Source organism: Acomys minous (genome assembly GCF_964271855.1).
Source record: "Acomys minous genome assembly, chromosome: 7".
Lineage (NCBI taxonomy): Eukaryota > Metazoa > Chordata > Mammalia > Rodentia > Muridae > Acomys > Acomys minous.
The window spans coordinates 19,673,478-19,697,017 of NC_140488.1; the positions used below are offsets into that span (position 1 = coordinate 19,673,478).

Consider the following 23,540-nt stretch of genomic DNA (forward strand, 5'->3'; position numbering starts at 1 on the left):
AGATTTGGCACTTTCAGTCAGCCATCTTGGCTGTGATAAATGTCATTTTTATGCAACAGAGTCTTGAAAAATTTCCCAGTATATTTTTCCCAATTAGAGGCTCATCATTGGTGGTGAACAATAATATTATTTAATTCTTCAAAGGTTTCTCCTTTGTGGATGATTACAGAAGCAATTATCTTGGTTAAAGCTGCTTATTTAGGATGGTTGTTAGTTAAAGCCTGTGATTCTTGTTCCTTCTACTTTGAAATATATATATATATATTTCATATATTTCATATATATATATATATCCTTCATTTTGTCCATTTCGCACGATATTTTGGTTGAGGTAAAAAAAAATATTTCAAAATAGTTTGAGCTCAAACTAAGATAATGCCATGTAACTATCCATATGACTACTACTGTATTTTTGTGTCAGTAATTTTACATAATGGCAATCAATGAAGCCATCTGAATAGATTTGGTATCTTTATCTTCTGTAAATATAAGTATATGGTGGCATGCCCTATGTGCCAATACCTAGGTTTTCTTTGGAGGGAAGATGATTGGTTGGTTGTTGTTTTTGTTGTTCATTTTGGGGTGTTAGGGCTTTAATTTTCGTTTTGGTTTTTTTTGTTTGTTTGTTTGTTTGATTGATTGATTGATTGTTTTTGGAAATACAGTTTTTCTGAGTAGCCCTGGGTGTCCTGGAATTCACTCTGTAGACCAGGTTGGCCTGGAACTTGATCTGCCTTGCTCTTACTCCCAAGTGCTGGGAATCAAAGTGTGTGCCACCACCACCTGGATTTAGTTTCACTTCTTGTTTTTTGTTACTGTTTTGCTTCATTTTTTGAGACAGGATCTATGTATCCCCGCCTGACTAGATAAGCTACATACACCAGGCTGGCCTTGAACTCACAGAAACCTGCCTATCCCTGCCTCCCAAGTGCTGGGATGGAAGGCATCTGTCACTACACCTGGCTGGTATCATTCTTTATCTATAAATAAACTCAAAGGGTCTATACAGCATATAGACGGTTTTGCTTCTATACCTGTATGTAAAGAAACTGGTTTTTTTTTTTTCATGTAAAAAGTAGCAATGGACTTTTGTTCCATAACTCACAAAAGACAGCAACTGTGCTTTACAGAAGGCCAGATAGCAAACTCAGGAAGACTTAAATGTGATTTTGTTTGGTTTGTAATTGTGCTTCGTGATGGAGCTTGAACACAGGGCCTGGCATATATTAATCCCATGCCCTATCATTAAGGTGCACTCTCAGCAAGTGTTCTTTTAATACAATGTGGGGTGTTTTGTTTGCTTATGTTTGTTTTTATACAGTATAGAGAACTATTAAGTTAAAGTCATCATATGTTTTGATATTACTATTTTTTAGATTTTGTATTTTTTTTTTTCTGAGGCAAGCTTTCTCTGTGTATCCCTGGATGTCCTGGAACTTGCTCTGTAGACCAGGCTGGCCTCAAACTCAGAGCTCTGCCTGCCTCTGCCTCCCAAGTACTGGAATTAAAGGTTTTAGATTTATTTTTTATTTTAAATGTTTTTTATTTGTTTTTAAAATGTGAGTTCCAATACAATTTAAAAATTAGATTCCAACCTGTAGGTTAAAATGAATTAAAAAATACAAAATCATACACAACGCTCTCTTCACAGGGACGTAACATGCCATGCGAACAGGCTTCTCTGTCATGTGATGTGAAAGAGGGATGCAGATGCCTTGAAGACAGGAAGGACACAGGCCCTGGGCCTTCACAGATCAAAGACAACTCCAAGGTGCAGGAGGCCTACCTAGCCTTGCATCACCCTGTAAGGAGCTTGGTTCACAAGATGGATCCAGTCGATCTGGCTGACCTGAGTTCTCTGGGCCAGTCCTATTCTTTTTTTTTTTTCCTCCTTTATTAATTTATTCTTGTTACATCTCAATGGTTATCCCATCCCTTGTATCCTCCCATTCTTCCCTCCCTCCCAATTTCCCCTTATTCCCCTCCCCTATGACTGTTCCTGAGGGGGATTACCTCCCCCTCTAAATGATCATAAGGTATCAAGTCTCTTCTTCGTAACCTGCTGTCCTTCCTCTGAGTGCCACCAGGTCTCCCCCTCCAGGGGACATGGTCAAAGGTGAGGCACCAGAGTATGTGAGAAAGTCATATCCCACTCTCCACTCTACTGTGGAGAGTGTTCCGTCCATTGGCTAGATCTGGGTAGGGGTTTAAGGTTTACCGCCTGTATTGTCCTTGGCTGGTGCCTTAGTTTGAGCGGGACCCCTGTGCCCAAATCTGCCTATCATAATAGCCAGAACATGGAAACAGCCTAAGTGTCCCTCAATAGAAGAATGGATAAAGAAACTGTGGTACATATACACTATGGAATACTATTCAGCTATTAAAAACAAGGAATTCCCGAAATTTGTGGATAAATGGGTTGAGCTAGAAATGATCATAATGAGTGAGTTAACCCAGAAGCAGAAAGACTCAAATGGTATAAAGTCACTTATATCTGCATATTAGCCCAAGGGGCATGTCCCACGAAAGCCTTCACTTACCAGGAAACTGCGACAGAGGAGAGGACATTCTAGTGGGACTCTAGATGAGAGAATCATGGGAGAAAGGCAAAGTAGAAGGACCCAGAGGGTCCTAGAAGCCTACAAGTAGAACATTATGCCAATCCTATTCTTAATTTAATCTGACTTTCATGCATGGGAGGATGGCTGGAGCCTGGAGGATGCCTAAGTTGGGGTCAAGGACAGAGGATGCTACGGTCAAGGCCAAAGCAGATTCCTGTGGGCTACTACTGCTTGCAAAGCTGTTTTATCTCTTCTCTTGGGAAAGAAAATTGTCCCTCAGGCTGGAATGGATAAAGGGACACACTGCTGCAAGCAGTGATACCTAAGGACTATTGATGTAGCAGCCACAGTAGTGAAGCAAGTGCTTTTTTACCGTCTGTGCCCCTCTTTGGCTCTGTGGCAACCAGTTTTAACTCCTATGTTCTTGGCTGGCCATCTGGCTGGCACCAACAGTATGTAAATTAGAAAATAACCACAGGAGAAACTGAGGGAGTGGGACCCAAGTCTGACTCAGGACGTTTGGCCATGGAATGCTGAAGCTGGCCTACTGGGAATTTTGAAGGTTGCGTCCTGGAACCACATAATGCCAAACTTCTTGGGTGCTTTTTCTAGGAGAGGGAACAGGGGCAGGAAAAGGACAAGCCTTGCTGCCAGCCTGTCATATCCACAGAAGTCTGTCTAGAGGCTCAGGCACTGTCTGACCAGTGAGCCTGACTAAGTTTCTTCCACTGATTTGCTCCCCTGTGTCCACTTCAACCCAGGCTGCCCTTCTCTAATCTCCCAAGCTTGGCAAGATCCTGGAGGCCACACACGCAGCAGTGATATGGTTAACACAAGATGGAAAGGCAGACCTCACTGAACATGAGTCACACATGGGATGATGACTGAGCCAGCCAGAACGCTATGAAGACCAGAGCCCATAGTAGGGGCAAGATATTTGATATGCAGGGAACCAATGCTGTGTTTGATGTGTCATGTCTGCACAATGAGGATGCCAGAACTTGTGACCAAGGGACTTGTCCTACTTGCACGCTCCCCATGACTCATTCCTGAAGGTCACTTAGAAGAGAGCATCAAGCCTTCCAAACACCTCTAGGTCTCAGGCTGGGAACCAATGGGATGGCCAATACACAGGATACAAAGCAGTCTCTCTAGGAGCTGGTTCTCCTTGGTGAACAAGCAAGCCTGGGGCCTCTCATGCTCACACACTTTCAGCAGTTCAGGCTTATGCCATGTCCCTTTGAAGTATTTTGTTGGATCTGGACAGGAGTCAGATAGCCAGAGTGTGCAGGCTTGAAGGATGGATGATAGTGTCCTCAATCATCTTCAGTTCTGGGCAGAGTCACCTTCAGTGTGTTGAATCAGATCTTTTGTGGCAAATTCTCATCTGTGCCATCAGCTGGATCTACCTCTGGATCCCCAGGGCCCAAAGCAGAAACTCTCAACAATCTGCTCAGCTCCCCAAGTCTCCATGAACTCTTCCTCTGTGTTGGGAAGCGGACAGCCCTTTCCTCCTTCACAAGTTTACAGTCAAGAGACCCAGCAGGAGGCAGCAGGAAGAGCAGAGGATCAGAGTTCAAACCTTGCCTTCCACTCACGAGCTACGTGTCCTTTGGCAAGTCTCACCCCTCCAGAGCACCATGGTGCACATCCCCCTCCATCTTTAAAGTAGAGCTTTTGGCAATCAGTATCAAAGTACTTTACATACAAATAGAGGTCTGGACAGATAGATGTGTGTGTCTCTGATGGATACTCAGGGAGGGAGGTATGCACTTCATGGCATTGTCAGAATAACAAGAAGAAAAGGTGTTTTATCTCACATGAATAAAAGTAGGGTGTTTTTTTTGTTTTGTTTGTTTTAAGCATGGCAAGAGACTTTCTGGTTTTCACTCACTAGGAGTAGTCCAGTTTCTAGAATTCCTGGCCCAGGGTGATGAAGATGATCAAATAGTGATAAGGGAGGCTGGTGAACAGAGCCACCTCTCTCTCAGCTCTGCACTGGGGAGAGATATGGGTGTGGACAAGGTGTGTGTGTGTGTGTGTGTGTGTGTGTGTGTGTGTGTGTGTGGTGCCAGTGTGGCAGTTCATGGTGTCATTGCACAACCGGTATCCTATTGTGTGGAGACCCTCCCAGCTCTGGTCTCATCTTCCTTGACCACTGGACCATGCAGAATCTTTAGATGATACTAGAGTTCCCCTGCCAGCTACCTATGACCTTGCCAGAAGCTGTGCTCACCTAACCTGAGGCGCACACCAGCTTGTGCTCTGGAGCTCAGTCCCTTTGCCATGACTCTCTAAGCTTGGCCAGACTTGTGGACAATAGGGTGAGGCCAGCTGACCTGGGGCTCGAGGGTAATGGGCCTGGTTCCTCTACACTCCAGCATGTCACCTTGGGGTCTTTCTGATCTTGAATCATAGACGAGGTGTAAGGTGGGGTGCAGAGCATCGGTGCTTCAGAACACGAGCCTGCGTGTGTTTCAGGCTCAGGGAGACTAGAGCCAGCAGGGGATTCCTTACCAGAAAGTCCCTGTACTTTTCTGAGCCTTGGATTCTGTAGTGATTAAATGGCAGGCGCCATGTCTTCGTCTCTCAGGGCTAACCCACACAAACAGTAAGGGGCACAAACAGCGTTTACTTACTGATGTGGAAAAAAACAAATGTTAAAAGGCCATTCCTAGATCTCTTTTTCTCCTGTACCAGGTCACCTGGAGACTGCCAGGATTGCAGCATACAGCTCACTTTGGGCCGTTTCATTTCCTTTTAGAATCTATTTCCTCATTTGTTAAGTGGGTGGAATAACAGACCCTGCTGCTTGCTCTCTGGGCCAGTACACTGAAGGTCGTGACGTGCTTTGAAATCGATGAAGCACCTGACACATGCAAACGTATCCTATAATGATTACCACCATTATTAGTTTGGCATTTGTAAAAGACATGTAAAACATGATCTCTAGCAACCTTCACCCACCTCTTACAAAACCACAGAGGGCAAGAAGGGACATTTAAAAGCAGATTAACACTGGAAAACTTTGTTTTAAAATGAAACCTTATCAGCACCCCAGAACAGCTGAGCTTTCCTTTCCTGGTTCTGAAATTCCTGGAAGACCAGAAAAGCAGGTGACCTAACTTCTGGCTCTCTGCCATGGACACTGATGAACCCTGACCTCTTGGGAACATGCAGCTCAAGGGTTTCTTTTTTTTTTTTTTTTTCCTTTCTTTTCCTTTAGAAGAACATGGGAAATAGGAAGGTGATGTCCAAGTTCACACGAATTTAAAATGAAAATAGTTCAAGTTTCAAATGTTACCAAGGACTCAATTTTACACAGTAAGATATTCCTGCTCCACCCAGTGAGGCTATTGGCTCTGCTGGCTGGGAACAGGAGGGTGGCCGGCCAATCCATTTCCTTGTCCCAGGGTCCCTCTTCATCTCCCAATGTGGTTGTATCTGCTTGGCGTCCTCCTTGTCCTCCTTGTTTGGTGACTCCCATTCTTCCTCTCTTCTTGGATAAAGGGCTACTATCCTAAGTGGATGGCCTCTCCTTCCAGCCAGCCCACCTGCTCCTTTTCCTCGAGGTGGACTCAGGTTCAGGATGAATGTTCCAGATGTCTTCACAGGCTTTCCAAATATAATTTCTGCTCCTGCCATCTGCCCTATGTGGCCTCTGCCTAGACTTCAAGCCCCACCTTTGGAGTCCACGAGGGAAGACAGCAGACACAAGCCCAGAGGTCATTCCAGAGCTCACCAGATGTGGGCACTGCTGACTTAAGTTTCACAGAGCCAGGGCCATCCATCCTAGCAGTTTCTATAGGTAAAATGCCAGTAGGTAGGAAAGCTGCATTGAATGCTAATTTACGATGAGGTTCAGAGAAGTCCTCTCTGCTTCTCTGGGCCTCAGTTTCCTCATCTGTCAAATGGGGAATGGGTGAGATGATGGATGCTAAGGTCCTTCAGTCCCGTGAGTATGAAATGATTATTGCTATTGTTTCTCCTTCACTGTCCTGACCTTCAGAGCCGCCAGCTCCCACCTGGAATGTGGCTCCTTCACTTTGGCCGTGAAATGGCACAAGGTAACCAAGAGCTTAGCCTGCCTGCCAGCCCCACAGACAGACATGAGCGCCCTGGCCCTGGGAAGGATGAGGGTGGGATTATGCAGACACTGGGCCTCCCGGAGCCTCTTGGATGCTGGGATCCCACCACCATGCAACTGTTTGGCAGGTCTGAGGTCAAAGCATCTCTGGAGGAAGTGCCTGGTCAGTCAACACCACTGTGCAAATCCAAAGGTCCAGGCTCACAATGTGGCCAGAGACCTTTCAAACTAGAGCTGAGCACCCGCCACCTCTTTCTTCACACTACTTCCCCAGTGTCCACCCTCCCTCTACCCTTCCCCAAATTCTCTGCTTTCCCAGTTCTGAGCCTGGGGACACGAAGCTGCTGCTAACACTGCTACATAACCAGGTGGGTTTGTTCTTGGTCTGTTGTAATGGTTCTTAGAATATATTTCTTTGTATTTGAACTAATCTTGCTTTAGAAAATGACAATTTGACAGAGATGTGGCCTTTTCAACAACTCTAAGCTCCTACCTCAGACCTGAGGGCCACATCTGTTATGTTCTCCAAATGAAATCTAGCCTTTAGCTGAACCATCGCAATAAACCTCACTCTCTGCGTGCTAACAGACTGGGATCCCAGGGACAGGATGCTCAGGGAAGGAAAGAAGTGCAGAGAGGACTGGGCCTGGTTAGGTAGGAAGAGGGATCAGAGCCAGGAGGGCAGTGGCTAAGAGGGAGGCATGAGGGGAAGGCTCCTAGGATATTAGAAAAAGCAGCTTTTACAAAAACCAAAAATAAAAATCAAAACCATTAAAGATGCATAAAGTGACCCTTGCACTTCCATTGTCTCTTCTTGCAAATAGAAGTGGTGCTGCTAGGGGACTGCTCCAACACCGGTGTAAGACTTGAGTAGTTGCATGCAGTGTGACTCCAGATTTGGATGGGCGGCAGGCTTTACCAGTGCAGGGGCACATAGCTATATGCAGGGGTTCCTTGGGCCCTGTACGTGGGCATGGAGACAGGGTACGCCCCAATTGCAGTGTGCTGGGGTGTGGTCAGCAGGGTACCTGCGGACACTGCCATGGTGGTGCCTGCCACCATGCCCATGGCCACACCGTTGGTCCTGGGAGCAGCAACAGGAGCTGGGTAGAGATGGCTGAGGGAATGCTGTTGGGCTGGACAACCGTGGTGTGGTGGATGACATGGGGCTGCGCGGCATACACGGGCTGTGTGTAGTAGGCTCCCTGGGCATACAGATTCTGCTGGGGATAGGCACTTCTGATTGGATACATGGCCGTCTGATAGGGGTTGGGTGATTGGGAGTAGGGGGGTGGAGCAGTATTACTCTGGGTCGGTGGGACTTTGTATGGTGTCCCTGCAGTATATCTGAAAGCTGCAGAGGATGCTTGGTAAGTTCGGTTCTCTGTCCCGGTGTCCACTGGGAGGTGGAAGGTGCCTTCAGTGCCACAGGAAGATGAGTTCTGTGGCCAGGCCTGTTTCATCAGCAGAGTGGCTGGAGCGTAACTCGGGCTATTGGTCGGGTATAGGCTGGGATTGTAGGCAGGGGCAGCTGCCGGGTAGGCTGTGGGGTAACCAGTGTAGGCCATGTTCTTAGGGTTGCAATAAGGAGCCCCAGGTTGCACGGGGCTGTAAACGGGGTTCATTGTGGAAGACTGAGGATCCGGTGAGCTGCTGCAGGCGAAAACCGCGGCGGCCCCGACTAAGGCGGTGGTGTGTTGTCTTCTCTGGAGGCTACAGCGGCGACGCTCTCGTTCCTTTGTCCGTGTCCAGTAGGGTGGTGGATGGCGCGCAGGGACAGAAGCCTCCTCCTCCTCCTTCTCCTCAGCCACTGGGCTCTTTTAGATTTATTTTTATTATTATGTATGTGTGTTTGTGTGAGTATGCACCCATGAGTTCAGGTGCCCACAGAGACAGGTGACTGAGCTGCCTAATTTAGGTCCTCTGGAAGAATTGTATGTCCTATGAAACACTAAGGCATCTCTCTAGCCTCGTTATTATTATTATAGCCCTTAGATAAATGGAAATTCATTGACTATTGGTCTAATAAAAGACTCAATAAACAAACCATGATGATACCCATGTCATTATACCAGTATTAGTTTCTAAAGAAAAAGGTCAGTGGGATCGTGGATATTGAATGCTCAGAAATATTTGTGATAAACAACTATGACGCCAATCTTTATTCTTATACATAAATATTCTTCTGCCTTGAAAAGTATTCAGGCATTGAAACATACAAATATCTAACCTAGCCCTGGCCCACTTACATCATACCTCAGGCTATGTCATAGTAGCTTGCTTAGGGCATAACAAGGCAGAGAAGGTGTGGCCCCAGCATGCCTCCCTGGGGCAGCTCAGTCCCTAAAGAAGAGCCAAAAGGAGTACACCAACATACATCTTTGTGAAGAGGCTCATTTTAGAGAGTTAACAACATTCTTCCATCAGCCAGGTAAGCAGTCCCATTTGACATCAATTAAGGCACACAGAAGGAGGCAGACCAAGCTGACTGTGTAGACGGGAATGGAAGGTTCAGTATGAGGGATACAGACAACAAGTAGCAAAGTGGAGTCACCAAGCCAGGATTTAGGGGTAACATTTCCCAGAATGTTCTTTATGTATTATTCATGTGTTGGTTGACTGTTTTTCCATCAAAGAGAATTCAAGACAACTGGAAAGGATTCATTCAATACAAGCACGTTTTAAATAAAGGAAGGTAAAGGGATAAAGGTACTAAGGTAAAGGGATAAAGGTACTAAGCATAAATTGTGGTGAATAAGTAAAAGAAGGAGTTCAGTTCTAGGGTCTAAACTCACTCTAGAAGCAAAGGGAAGAATTTAAACTAGGGGCTGGAAGAAAGCTTCAAAGTGATCATGGACAAGGACTTTGAAAGGTAAGTGCCATTTTCTTGGGTGAGGATGAAGTAATTATCATATCAGATAGAGGGAGGGTAGTAGTTCCTACACTGGGCCCTAAGTGTCTGCAGCAGAGATAAAGAGATAGGTAAGACCGAGGATGGGGCAGACAAGTTACAAGCAATACAGGACTTAGCTGAAAGGCTGCTAAGGTACTGTAAGTGAGCTTCCCAATAACTCAGCACTTCCCCCTAAGGTTCCAAAGAAAACAAAGTTTAATTTGAGAGGATATTTAAAGAGAATGTTGGCTAATAGAGTAAATGGTGTGTTTTAATGTGACCATACATTGGAAAAGTTAGGTTATTGGAACATGAGTCTATGACATCACAATAGTAGCATGGAGTCTGAGTGGAGACAGTTGAGGACGAGAGAAAATGGGACCAAGAGATAACGCAGGGACTTCCTAGTTAAATAGTCATCCACAGGAAGCAATTGACGAGGTGAGGCAGACATCATCTAACATTACAACACATGTCACCAGAGAGTACTTTGAACTGGATGAAGGGACCTATGTGAAGGAGCCATGATATCTCTGGGACCTTGATAGTCCTTGTAGCAAAACATTCTTATTAATGGAAGGGAATATAGGCCAATAGACACTCCAAGGCAATGTGCTTGATTACCATGGGGATTGTGTCATTAAAATAGTGTCCCAGAAAAGTATTTGCCCTCCAAAGCACCATATATACACTGTACTCTAAAAAAGTGAACATACTGTATCTGATGTTATTATACATGTTTCTAATAAAGTATTCATTCACATTTTAGGTAAAGATAACCATAAACTGCCTAAAAACGCTATAGGAAGGAAGAGTCCCGGAACCTACAAAGTGAAGTGTTGAAAGTCTCTTTTAAGGTATGTCACTGAGGAATGCAAGCCAGTGGCTGTCTTCCTCTTTAATCAAAACCACTCTAGAAGTAGCCAGTGTTCTCACACATTTTACCACAAAATGCCAAATCACATGGTGACAACATGAAAAGAGATAGCATTCCCTGGACATAAAACTTTCTCACCAAATTTTGAAATTGTACAGACACTACAAGAGAGATTTATAGACTTCCATAAGTCACCATTTACAAAATTAATATCACATTTAGTAAATAACCTGCATATTACTATTGACATTGCAGCTCAAGTTTGATCACTGGGACATATAGAATCCTCATTGTCCCAATGTTCTCATTGGTGGAAGGTGAGCCAATAGCTATCTAAGTTCAAAATGACATCACCTGTTACCACCAATAGCAGTCTAGCTTTATAATTCCATGACCTGTTACCACCAATATCTGCCTAGTTTCATAATGCCATCATCTAGCTTAGTACCATAGAACTCCAAATCATAATGTTTTCATGAAGACTGCAGGCATGCTTGGAAACTATAGTATTTGTAGTTTCCTATAAAAGCATCCGAATTTCCATCTATGAGATTAGAGGCTTGAGGTTTGATGAATTCATCTTTCACATTACTCTTTATACACATACACCTCTTTACAAGATGCCCTGTATGTGGCTGAAGACACACTTAGGAAAAAGACACAAAACTTCCATTGTGAGACATATGTGGCCTCTATACCAAGGTTTCCCATTAGAAGAATGTGTCCAGTAGCTGTTATCCTGCTTAGTCAAAACCATTGGCTCAAAGGCCAGCCACCATGTTGTTTTCTCATCAAAACCCAGACTTATATGTTTAATCATTAGTACGAGTGGAAGAATGTAAGTACTGCCCTCTCAATGACATCTGTATTCTGCATACAACATACACTAATCTATGGTACAAAATTCTGAGGGCTACTGATGTCATCAATCACATACCAAGTGCAATTTGAAGATATTGCTTACTATTTGACTATGAAGAAATTGATGAAACTAAGGGAATCCATGGAGAGAGGGAGGAAGAGAGGGAAGAGAGAGGAAGAGAGGGGGAGGGAGGGGAGAGAGGGAGGAGGAGGGGGAGGGGAGGAGGAAAGGAGGAGAAGGGGAGGAGGGAGGGAGGGGAAGGAGATGGAGGGAGGGGAGGGGAGGAGAGGAGGGAGGGAGGGAAGGAGGGAGGGGAGGAGGGAGGGAAGGGGAGGAGAGAGGGAGGGGAAGGATATGGAGGGAGGGAGAGGAGGGAGAGGAGGAGGGGAGGGAGGTGAAGGAGGGGAGGAGGGAGGGGAGGAGGGAGGGAAGAGGGAGGGGGAGGAGGGAAGGAGGAGGAGGAGGGGAGGAGTGAGGGGGAAGGAGGGGAAGGTAAAAAAGAGGGGGAGGGAGGGGAAAGGAGAGGGGGGACTGTGTTGCCTCCTTTGTGACATGGGGGTAAGAACTGTTGCCTCATTTCTGAGATGAAGGTGGGAGGTAGGGGAGGTAAGGGAGGTAGCCCCTTATTGAAGCTTTCTCATTGGTGAAAAGTGAACCAATGGCTGTCCTTCTTTATAATGATGTCATCTCTCACCATAATAAATACAGAAGTGTTCATTAAGACTGATAGGAATGGTCCTAGAACAGTATTTTCCACATAAAACACAATACCCATACCATGTGCTCTACCATGGGAAATAGTAATAGAAGTTTATGGGCTGGAGACATGGCTTAGCAGTTGAGAGTACTGCTGTTCATCCAGAGGTCCTGAGTTCAATTCCCAGCACCCACATAATATAATATAAATATATTTTATATATAAATAAAAATAAATAAATAAATAAACCTTTAAAATATATTAAAAATAGATTAGAAGCATAATCTTTGGCACTACTTTTCAGGTGTTAGCACAGTGTACATTGAGAGTGCTTGAAGAAGCCCTGACGCCTCCATTGTGAGGCACTGGTGGCTTCTTTGTTGTATCCCACTGAGAGTTGCCCTCTGCTCTCCTCAATCCAGCCAGCTCTTTGACTAACCATCGTGTTTACTTCTCAGAACAAAACATAGACTCTGAAACCATGAAGAGGGATCAGATTAGTCTCAGTGGGTAATGGTCTCATGACCTTGGTACCTCACCAGCTCACTCACTTAAGAGTTATAAATGTCATCACTTCTATATCTAATGTTTAAAAATTGCTTGCATATTACAATTCACTTTTGAACACAAGGATACTAAGATGCTGAGGGCACCTTTAGAATCTTGAACTCTTTAAACGTTCCCATTGGTGGAAAAACCACCAATAGATATCTCCTTTGTGATGACATCACCTGTTAACCATTATAGATAGAGACCAAGTTAATAGCACTACACATAAGGCTGCCACCTTTAATCTCAGCACTCAGGAAGCAGAGGCAGGAAGATCCTTGTGAGTTCAACGCCAGACTGTTCAACAAACAAGCCATGGCTGCTACACAGAGAAGCCCTGTCTCAGAAAAAGAAAGAAAGAAAGAAAGAAAGAAAGAAAGAAAGAAAGAAAGAAAGAAAGAAAGAAAGAAAAGGCAGATCTCTGTAAGTTTGATGTAACCTGGTCTACAGAGCAAGATACAAGATAGCCAGTGCTACACAGAGAAACCTTGCCTCAAAAAACAAAACAACAACAACAAAAAAAAAACCTAAAAGATTGAAAGATGGCAAAAGTCAGAGAACCATGAAGTCTGCTGTGAAATTGTCTCTCCTAGAAATGACAGGGAGATTTCAACCATGATATTCTAACAATATGGCTGCCCAAACAAGAACAACACCAATAGACATGCTAATCTGGAAGGGGTAAATCTCATGACTTCCTGTCACTAGATAAAATATATAAAAGCTACTAGAGAAAGCTGAGAATGGGCTAACAGTCTTTCCCAGGGATGAGCTCCCTAATTGGTTACCTAAGAGAAAGTCAACCTTTAAATCATATACAAACTAGTAACACTAGATGCACTTAACATTTTGTATTTATATATTTATGCATTTTGTATTATAACAATAACAAAGAAAAAGAAGCCAATGATGGGCTGGGGGTGCATGGGAGGGATTAGAGGGAGGAAAGGGAAGGGAGGAATTTATATAATAATGTCATTTGAATTAGAAAACTATATATTTTAAAAGTTGACAATACTCTTGGGTACCCTCCAAAAATTGATGGCTAAGACCCTGTTGTCATTCTTGAGTGACAGAAGATGAAGAAATCAAGCTGATACCTTGAACTTTCATCCTTACTGGCTAGCTTTCATAGTGCTGAAGGGTGCTATACATGCTACCAGAGGAAAAAAGTAATCATCAGTCTCACCTAGCTTTGGACCCTGCACAATACAATAACACTTGGCCTGACAAGATATGTCCACTGATGCAATAGAAGCATGAATATTATGGGAGTAAACAATTGGTTCTAAGGCCTGGTACATGAAATGGAACCCTCTTAACAGGGTTAACAGGGCCAAGAAGTCATGATTAAGCCATGTACAGTGACATTCATCTTTATTCCCAGCACTTCTGAGTCAGGGGTAGGCAGATTCTGAGGCCAGCCTTGTCTACATAGCAAGTTCTAGGCTAGCCATGACTAAGTGAGACACTGTCTTTTAAAAAATAGATAGCTGGGCATAGTGGTGCATGCCTGTAATCTCTGCACTCAGAGAGGCAGAGGCAGGTGGATCTCTGTGAGCTTGAGGCCAGCCTGGTCTACAGAGTGAGTCCAGGATAGCCAAGGCTACCCTGCCTTGAAAAAAGGAAAACTAACTAACTAAATAAATAAATAATAAAATTAAAATAAATAATACAAATATTTGATGATTACGTATACACCGCCATAAATGTTTCAGCATATGATTATCTCAAAGACAATCAAAACAAGTTTTCCTATTAGTGGAAATTGAGCCAATCCCTAGCCTTCTCCATGATTGCATTTTCTGTCACCACTTTCAATAGACTACTTTAATACCACAGAACTCCAAATACTGAGGTTTGACATTGAGAGACACAGATAAGTGAGAATAATGGACTTTTCCAGATAACGCCTTCATACCAATACTCCACACTCATCCAAGATGAGAGAATAGAGAAACTCAGAGGTCACTCTAATGTTACTCCACATATATCTGTGCAAAGTACTTTAATTGCCCAAAGGGACCCCAAGAGGCCAATATGCCTCTATTTTGAGGCGGTAACCTTTCCAGTTATCTTTCTCCATAGAAGAAAGTGGTCAATGCTATGCTCCTACTTCTATGGCTTATTTTTGGAAGTGTTTTCATTGGTGGAAGATGGTCCAGGGGCTTGCCTTCTTCATAATGACATCATCTGTCACCACAATAAATATGTACCTCTTTATCATAGGATCTACCACTAATATTGATAGGGTTTGGGCCAGGCATGGTAGCATAAGCCTTTAATCCCAGAACTTGGGAAACAGAACCAGGTGGACCTCTGTGAGTTCAAGGCTAGCCTGGTCTATATAGTGAGTTCCAGGACAGCCATAACAACATATAGAAACCATATCTCAAGAAAAAATAATATTCATGGGATTTGTCATATTTTCTAGGAATACTATTAGTCTTAATGTTAATGAAGAAAGCATTATCCATTTATGACATCTGTACCTTCATAGAGATCAGTCATCCATTAATACAAATTTAGAATGTGTAAAACGTCATTACTTCCATAAATAATATGAATGTTCAAACGACATATAAAATAAACTAGAGAAGACAGCACATATTAACTTCAGAGGTTACAGGGTCCAAGTGAGCTGGGTATGGCAGCACAAGCCTTTGATTCCACCACTTAGGAAGAACAGGTAGCTGGATCTCTGAACTTGAAGTAAGCTTGATCTACATAGTGAGTGCCAGACATCCAGGACTACACAGAGAGACCCTGTCTCAAAAAAAAAAAGAAATGTAATGAAATGAAAAATAAACAAAAAACCTAGGGGAAGAGTGGAGTGATGAACAACCAAAACTATCCCAAGTCTTCAAAGGCTGCGCCTCTTGTTTTTGGTTCACATTTATACCTCCTCTCAGACTTTGTTCAAGGATGTTTTTCAGCTGGTTAATGACCAATCTCCTGCACATGGTGGTTCAACTTTTTTATCTGTTTTTAATATATTTTATTAATTTATTCATATTACATCTCAATGGTTATCCCCTCCCTTGTATCCTCTCATTCCTCCCTCCCTCCCATTTTTCCCTTACTCCTTTCCCCTATGACTATGACTGAGGGGGACTGCCTCCCCCTGTATATGCTCATAGGGTATCAAGTCTCTTCTTGGTAGCCTGCTATCCTTCCTCTGAGTGCCACCAGGCTTCCCCTTCCAGGGGACGTGGTCAAATATGGGGCACCAGAGTTTGTGTGAAAGTCAGACCCCACTCTCCACTCAACTGTGAAGAATGTCCTGTCCATTGGGTACACCTGGGTAGGGGTTCAAAGTTTACTGCACATATTGTCCTTAGCTGGTGCCATAGTTTGAGCGGGACCCCTGGGCCTAGATCTGCCCATCATAATGTTCTACTTGTAGGTTTCTAGGACCCTCTGGATCCTTCTACTTTGCCATTCTCCCATGCTTCTCTCATCTAGAGTCCCAATAGAATGTCCTCTCCTCTGTCCCACTTTCCTGATAAGTAAAGACTGTCATGGGACATGCCCCATGGGCTAGTGTCCAGATATAAGTGAGTATATACCATTTGACTCTTTCTGCTTCTGGGTTAACTCACTCATTATGATCATTTCTAGTTCAATCCACAAATTTTGGGAGTTACTTGTTTTTAATAGCTGAGTAGTATCCCATAGTGTAAACGTGCCACAGTTTCTTTATCCATTCTTCTACTGAGGAACACTTAGGCTGTTTCCATGTTTGGCTATTATGAATAAGGCTGATATGAACTTGGTTGAGCAAATGTTCTTGTTGTGTGCTAGAGAGTCTTCTGGGTATATTCCAAGGAGTGGAATAGCTGGGTCTTGAGGAAGCCCTATTCCCAGTTTTCAGAGATAGCACCAGATAGATTTCCAAAGTGGCTGTACTAGTTTGCATTCCCACCAGCAATGGAGGAGTGTTCCTCTCTCTCCACATCCTCGCCAGCATGTGGTGTCACTTGAATTTTTGATCTTAGCCATTCTGTTGGGTGTAAGATGGAATCTCAGAGTTGTTTTGATTTGCATTTCCCTGATGACTAAGGAGGTTGAGCATTTCTTTAAGTGTTTCTCAGCCATTTGATATTCCTCTGTTGAGAATTCGCCATTTAGTTCTGAGCCCCATTTCTCAATTGGGTTCTTTGGTTTGGTGGTGTTTAATTTCTTGAGTTCTTTATATATTTTGGATATTAGACCTTTGTCAGATGTAGGGTTGGTGAAGATCTTTTTCAAGTCTGTAGGCTGTTGCTTTATTCTGTTGACAGTGTCTCCTGCCTTACAGAAGCTTCTCAGCCTCATGGGGTCCCATTTATTAATTGTTGACCTTAAGGCCTGGGCTGTTGGTGTTCTGTTCAGGAAGTTGTCTCCTGTGCCAACGTGTTCCAGGCTCTTCCCCAATTTTTCTTCTAACTGATTTAGTGTCTCTGGTTTTATGTTGAGGTCTTTGATCCACTTGGATTTGAGTTTTGTGCATAGTGACAATTATGGGTCCAATTATATTTTTTTACACGTAGACATTCAGTTGGACCAGCACCATTTGTTGAAGATGCTATCTCTTTTCCATTGAATAGATTTGGCTTCTTTGTCAAAAATCCACCATATGTGTGTGGATTCATATTTGGGTCTTTGATTTCGATTCCACTGATCAACCAGCCTGTTGCTGTGCCAGTACCATGCTCTTTTAATTACTATTGCTTTATAGTACCGCTTGAGATCAGGTATGGAGATTCTTCCGGAGCACCTTTTATTGTACAAGATAGTTTCAGCTATTCTGGGTTTTTTGTTTTTTCATATGAAGTTGAGAATTGAACTTTCAATGTCTTTTAAAAATTGTGTAGGTATTTTAATAGGGATTGCATTGAATCTGTAGATTGCTTTTGATAGGATGGCCATTTTTACTATGTTAAGTCTCCTGATCCATGAGCAAGGAAGATCATTCCATCTTCTCATGTCATCTTCAATCTCTTTATTCAGAGTTTTGAAATTTTTTTCAAACAAGTCCTTCACTTGCTTGGTTAGAGTAACTCCTAAATATTTTATATTGCTTGTGGCTAATGTGAAGGGTGTGGTTTTTCTAATTTCTTCCTCTTCATGTGTGTCATTTGTGTATAGGAAGGCTACAGACTTTTCTGAGCTAGTTTTGTATCCAGCCAATTTGCTGAAGGTGTTTATCAGCTGTAGGAGTTCTCTGGTGGAATTTTGAGGGTCACTTATGTACACTATCATATCATCTGCAAATAGGGATAATTTGACTTCCTCCTTTCCCATTTGGATACCCTTGCTCTCCTTCTGTTGTCTTATTGCTCTGGCTAGAACTTCGAGTACTATATTGAAGAGATATGGAGAGAGTAGGCAGCCTTGCCTTGTTCCCAATTTTAGGGGAATTTCCTTGGGTATCTCACCATTTAATTTGATTTTGGCTATTGGCTTGCTGTATATATCCTTAATTATGTTGAGGTATGCTTTCTCTGCATAGGAGATGATCATGTTTTTTTTATTTTCAGTTTGTTTATATGGTGAATTACATTGATGGATTTCTGTATATTAAACCATCCCTGCATGCCAGGAATGAAGCCTACCTGGTCATGGTGAATGATATCTTTGATGTGTTCTTGTATTCGTTTTGCAAGTATTTTATTGAGTATTTTTGCATCAATGTTCATAGGAGAAATTGGTCTGAAATTCTCTTTCTTTGTTGGGTCTTTTTGAGGTTTAGGTATCAATGTGATTATGGCCTCATAGAATGAATTTGGTAATGTTCCATCCATTTCTATCTTTTGGAGTAACTTAAGAGTACCGGTATTAGCACATCCTTGAAGGTCTGGTAGAATTAAAAAATATGGAACGCTTCACGAATTTGTGTGTCATCCTTGCACAGGGACCATGCTAATCTTTTCTGTATAGTTCTAATTTTAGTATATGTGCTGCCAAAGCGAGCACTGTGGTTCAGCTTTTAAGGGGATAAATATCACCAGCTCTCTCACAAGTCTTTTTCTCATCCCCCATTTGTGATCTAAACAAAACCATGTTTATCTCTCCTTCAGGAAGGTGGACAACATGAGCTCATTCCCTAGTGTCCTCTCATATAAGTGAGTGGATTCTTAGCAGGAAAAAGCTAACTCCATTGTGAGGCTTTGGTGGGAACTTACGTCATAGTTTACTTAGGTCTCAGTATCATCAAGCCATCATACTTGAACTCCTATCCCAGTACCTCTTACCATTGACTCAGGTAACTCTGGATGCTTTAAGCCCTCCCTCCCCTTAAATGTAGTGCTTCCTACAAGAGGAAGGAGTTCATTGGGCTGCAGAAGCCATATCTGAGTAAACCACCAACTTATCTGACCAGCACTCTGGCTAAGGGACCCATAGATTAGAAAACCCGTTATGTGTATATGGTGTTGAAAGGCTTGCAAACCCAAAGATTCTCATTGATGGAATCTGAGCCAATGGGTAGCTTCTTATCTAAGAATAGTCTTCTCTCTCTGTCAACCATAGGTGGGCTTTGTGTCAGACATAAAGGTAAAAAGGTCTCTCTCCCATTACCACTCTCCTGAGTATAGAAAAAGCATATAAGGTTTTTTTTTTAAAGAAATCATTTAAAAGCTCATAGTCTTGAGACATTAAGTGCAAAATGTCACTGAGAATTTGTGGAATAGGATGCTTATTGTGAAAAATGGAAAAGATATTAAAGTCTCTTGGTATAATTATATAAAAATATATAATGTGCTACCTATATAATTTGCATATTTCATGAACATATAATATTAACTAGCAGTGGCATTGCAAATTAGAATATGTATGGGCCTTCTCATGACCCCACTGGGATCTTTTGAAACTGATTTTAATTTGCTTTCAGTATATATATGAATTGGGCCATGGTTGCTATGGAGATCTTAAAGCTCATCCAAACTTCTGTGTGGTTATGTCTGAAATTATGTCTTTGGGGAGATTCACATTAGGAGAATGAGGGCTGTGGGTGTCTGCCTCTCAAGGTTCCACTTGTTAGCAGCTGCTATCATCTACTGAACTAGAAAGACTCATAGATTCCCAAGCCTAATAGATGATTATATTTCATAGTAGATCTTTTATCCTGTCAACCATCCTGAATAACACACCAAATTAATTTGGGGGCATAAATGGATGTGCTTTTTAGGAGAATTTGGCTCTATTTTCAGCTGTGAATTATGCATTAGTAGGAATTATTTGGACAGCATTCATCATCATTTCCGAAGTTAATGAAATTCCATTACACTTTGGTACATTTTCATTTCACCCTGTGGTAAATTAATTCTCCCTCATTCTTCCTATCTGTCTCTGTCTCCAATTCTCCTTTTGCATCATTTACAACAGTTACAAACTGGAAACATGGAGAGGCTTCATAATTCAGATAAGTTAAATATGGGCCAGGAAAGCAGATGTTACTGATTTTGTCAATAATGATGTATTCTGTAACCAGTGCCAAGATGAACATGGAAGCCGGCTTGCTTTCTCAGATGCTACTGTTTGTAGTACTTTAGAAATCAGAGCTGGTCAAGGTTGATTCTGAAGGGTTGACCTGGGCTACTACTTAGAAGACTAGACCCCCCACCACCACACACACACCTTGACACTGTTCACACTGGTGAGCTGTCAGCTGCCACCTCTGCAGCAACAGCAGCAGCACATGCCCCAGGTGGGATGCTGAAAGGACTTACTTGACTTAGCAAGAAAGCACCTTGGACAGATGAAAGCACCAGCCAGGGAAGAAGGAAGCCTGGAGCTGTCCTCCAGTGATGAGTGCCTCTGGTTATTGTCAGCCTAGTCCTTCCTGACCTCATCCTGTGTCCAAACCTCATATTGATTGCCTGGATCCTGCTCTCATGGGTCCTCTGCCCAATAAGTAAACAAATGTCTTTTGTCTAGCTCCTTAAGAACAGACCAAAGTGCATCCAGGAAGCTGGGCTTGGCCCTGCTCTCATAGATGGCTCTGTATGTTTCCAGACTATTTTTCCAGATAATAGGTTAGTGGTTGAAAGGAAGTTCTGCCTCTAAACACAAAAAAGCACCAGCGTTTGAGTGCTTTGGAGTATACTTTGGGAACATTGCCGAGTTCTGTACCAAATTCATCAGTAGTTTCCACAGCATCAATGAAAATAACGTCGTCCCTCACACAGGCATAGTATGAGGAAGAAATGAGCGAAAGCATAGGGAAATATCAAGCACTGGGACTAACGCTTGGGAAATGGCAGCTATTATGACCATTACTAGCCCATTCTAATGTTTCCTGACCACCTCCTGATTCTTTGCTCCTTTTCGCCTCTGTTTGCTTTTGTGCTTGCTTCCTGTTCATCCTCCACAGGGATTAGAGAACTAATGGCGGTCACTAAAATATGACATATCCAGCCCCTCTCACCATACAGAAAGTTGAAGAAACACAGAGCTTCTTTCTACAGTCTTTAACTATTCAACAGGATGGATAGATAGATAGATAGATAGACAGATAGGAAGAGAGAGACAGATACACAGGGGCAGAGAGAGGAGAGATGCTGGGAGAGGCTGAAAGAAATGGAGCAGTATAGGTGGAGAGGGATAAAGATCTAAAGTCCCACCGAAGATGAGGTAGAACTACAGAAAAGAGGGAGATATTTTTCAGTGTTCAACAATCCTATTACACATGTAATAACATATTATACTTTTTCTGCCTTCAGAAAGATTTGCAATTTATTAATAAATAAGGGTTTGAATCATTTACAGAAGGACAAGACTTTCAACTTCTCCCCTATCAATACCAAACAAAAGCCATTTGTTTCCATAGATGAAAAAGTGTTCAATCAGTTCTGTTAGAACAATTAGAAATGATCACTGTTGCAAAGATTTCTGGTTGATGGTAGTTGGCCAAACTTCCCAGAATGAAATCAACCAGATGGCAATGGCATTGATTATACAAGCACTGGATTTTCCAGTTTAAAAAAAAAATGGCTTCCCAATGAATAATTTAGATGAGTAATAACAACACAGACTCCTGGTTACACATAGCAGTCATCACTTTAGATTACTTTTCAGCTTAGTTTAGTGGCCTCGTGCAATACGTGTATGTTTGTTCAGACTGTTCAATGATCTCTATTTCAATTAACTCCAGACACGTCCCCTTCAGAAGCAAAAAGTAGAAAGCATAGGTTTATTTTCCTGTATCAACCAGCCTGGAAGATACTCAGGTAAACATAGCCATGGCAACCCCTGTGTAGTAAACTGCCTGGAGCTCTTAAGCCTGCAGAGTGATTGGAGTCAGATGAAGATAAGAAAGGGCCTTGATGGTAATTTATAGTTGCTGGGGAAAGACCGAGCAGGGAGGTACCCTATTCTTGATGAATGCAGAGGCCATTAATGAGGGGAAGCAATCAATATTGATTATGTAGGTACAGTAAATCCTGTGATCACAAGCCTCCCTTTATCAGTTGTTCAGCAGGAGCCACTGATCTTGGGAAGCTTTCTAGAAACCTGCTAACTTAAAGGGGCAGTGTGGTGTTGACAATGAATACTTTTCTTCCCTGAAATATTTAATTCAAATAACAATCACGGAAGATAGCTTTTTTTTTTCTTTTTTCTGGTTTTTTTTTTTAACCAAACTTCAGGTTAAGATCAGGAACTTACGTCTTTTCTTCACAAACCAAATTACGCCACACTCCACCGCCCTTTGCTTGAAGATGTCTCATCTCACTAGGAATATATTAGAGGCTCATGTACGCTGTATCTTGGTCAGATTTGGATCCTATCCATTTTGTCTTTGTTTTAGCCCTTGTAATAGGTATACAATAGGATCTTACTGTGGCTTTAATCATGACTAAGTGTTGAGAACCTTTTCATCTGCCTGTTTGTTAGCAGTCTAACTGCTGTACAATAAGTGCTCCTACACAGGATTTTACATCATTTCCATCTGCGTCTTCCCCAAATGCATAATTTCAACAGAGGCTACCTGTTTTAAATTTCTCCAGTCACAAGCTTGGAGAAAATGGTACTGTGGAGCAAAGGAAGAAAAGACATATCGGGGGGGTGGGGGTGGGGGTGGACTGCTCACATACCATATCATACAAGTGTCCACCAACCCCTGGGAGGAAGAAGAGACATAATTCTGAAAAAATTTCAGTAATAGCTCCTTTGTGTTATACAACACACACACACACACACACACACACACACACACACACACACACACCACAGTTTCTTAAAACATTTAAGAGTGAAGGAAGAGAGAGGAAGTGTGCCCATAGAGGTCAGAAGGGGACATCAGATCCCTTGAAACTGGAACTACAGACAGTTCATGTGAATGTTGGAAATCAAGCCTAGGTCCCCGAGAAGAACAGCAAATGCTATTAACTACTAATCCATCTCTCCAACCACTCCATTCTGTTCAGTGGACACACTGGACACACACCCACCACGCCCACTAAACACAAGCTTCCTTTGAACCTAAACTCACTTCCTCTTTCTTCTTAGTTCCTGTTCACCTATTATAAATTCTCCTGTTTATTAGTCTCTGCTTTATAACATCAGAAAAATGTTAAATTTATGTTAACCTATACTTTTGTCCAAGGTACCAAAAAAAATGTCCAAGGAGGGGTAGAGCAAGAGAGAAATTATTGTGGTGCCTATTTTGTTAGTAGAACATAGATCTGTGCTAGACAGGTGATAAATTGATGGAGGAATAGATAGATACTTAATGACCCTCTTCGGCTAATCAATAATTCAAAGAGAAAGGTATATCTAACAACAAACATTAGTTGAAGGTGCATTCCTTTCTGTGAGTAATTCCATAAACACTTGTTTGTTACTGATTAGATTTCTGACTGTGAAAGAGAAAGGTCTGAATTTCTTCAGTACAATGAATACTTCAACTATCCATGTGAATGGACAGAAACAATTGCTTTGAAAATCTCAAACACTAGTAGAAACTCACGTATTTTTCCTGTCAGTCACATGTCTTCCTACCATCAGTTCTTTTTTTTTTTTTTCCACCCAC

General features: G+C 42.5%; 1 protein-coding gene and 1 pseudogene across 3 annotated transcripts in view; one reads left to right on the forward strand and one right to left on the reverse strand.

Annotated features, from left to right (window-relative positions):
* Positions 1–5,734: 5,734 nt before the first annotated feature.
* On the reverse strand, positions 5,735–8,433 carry LOC311602257 (protein FAM168A-like; annotated as a pseudogene). The gene has a single exon. The product of its transcript is annotated as a protein FAM168A-like (transcript).
* Positions 8,434–8,963: 530 nt separating this feature from the next.
* MAP7D3 (MAP7 domain containing 3) overlaps positions 8,964–23,540 on the forward strand; it is a 51,389-nt gene continuing 36,812 nt past the window's right edge. For both annotated transcript variants that reach the window (XM_084788876.1, XM_084788877.1), the window contains exons 1-2: positions 8,964–9,079; positions 10,311–10,398. The gene's annotated coding sequence lies outside the window, so the exon portion shown is untranslated. The remainder of the gene's footprint in view (positions 9,080–10,310; positions 10,399–23,540) is intronic.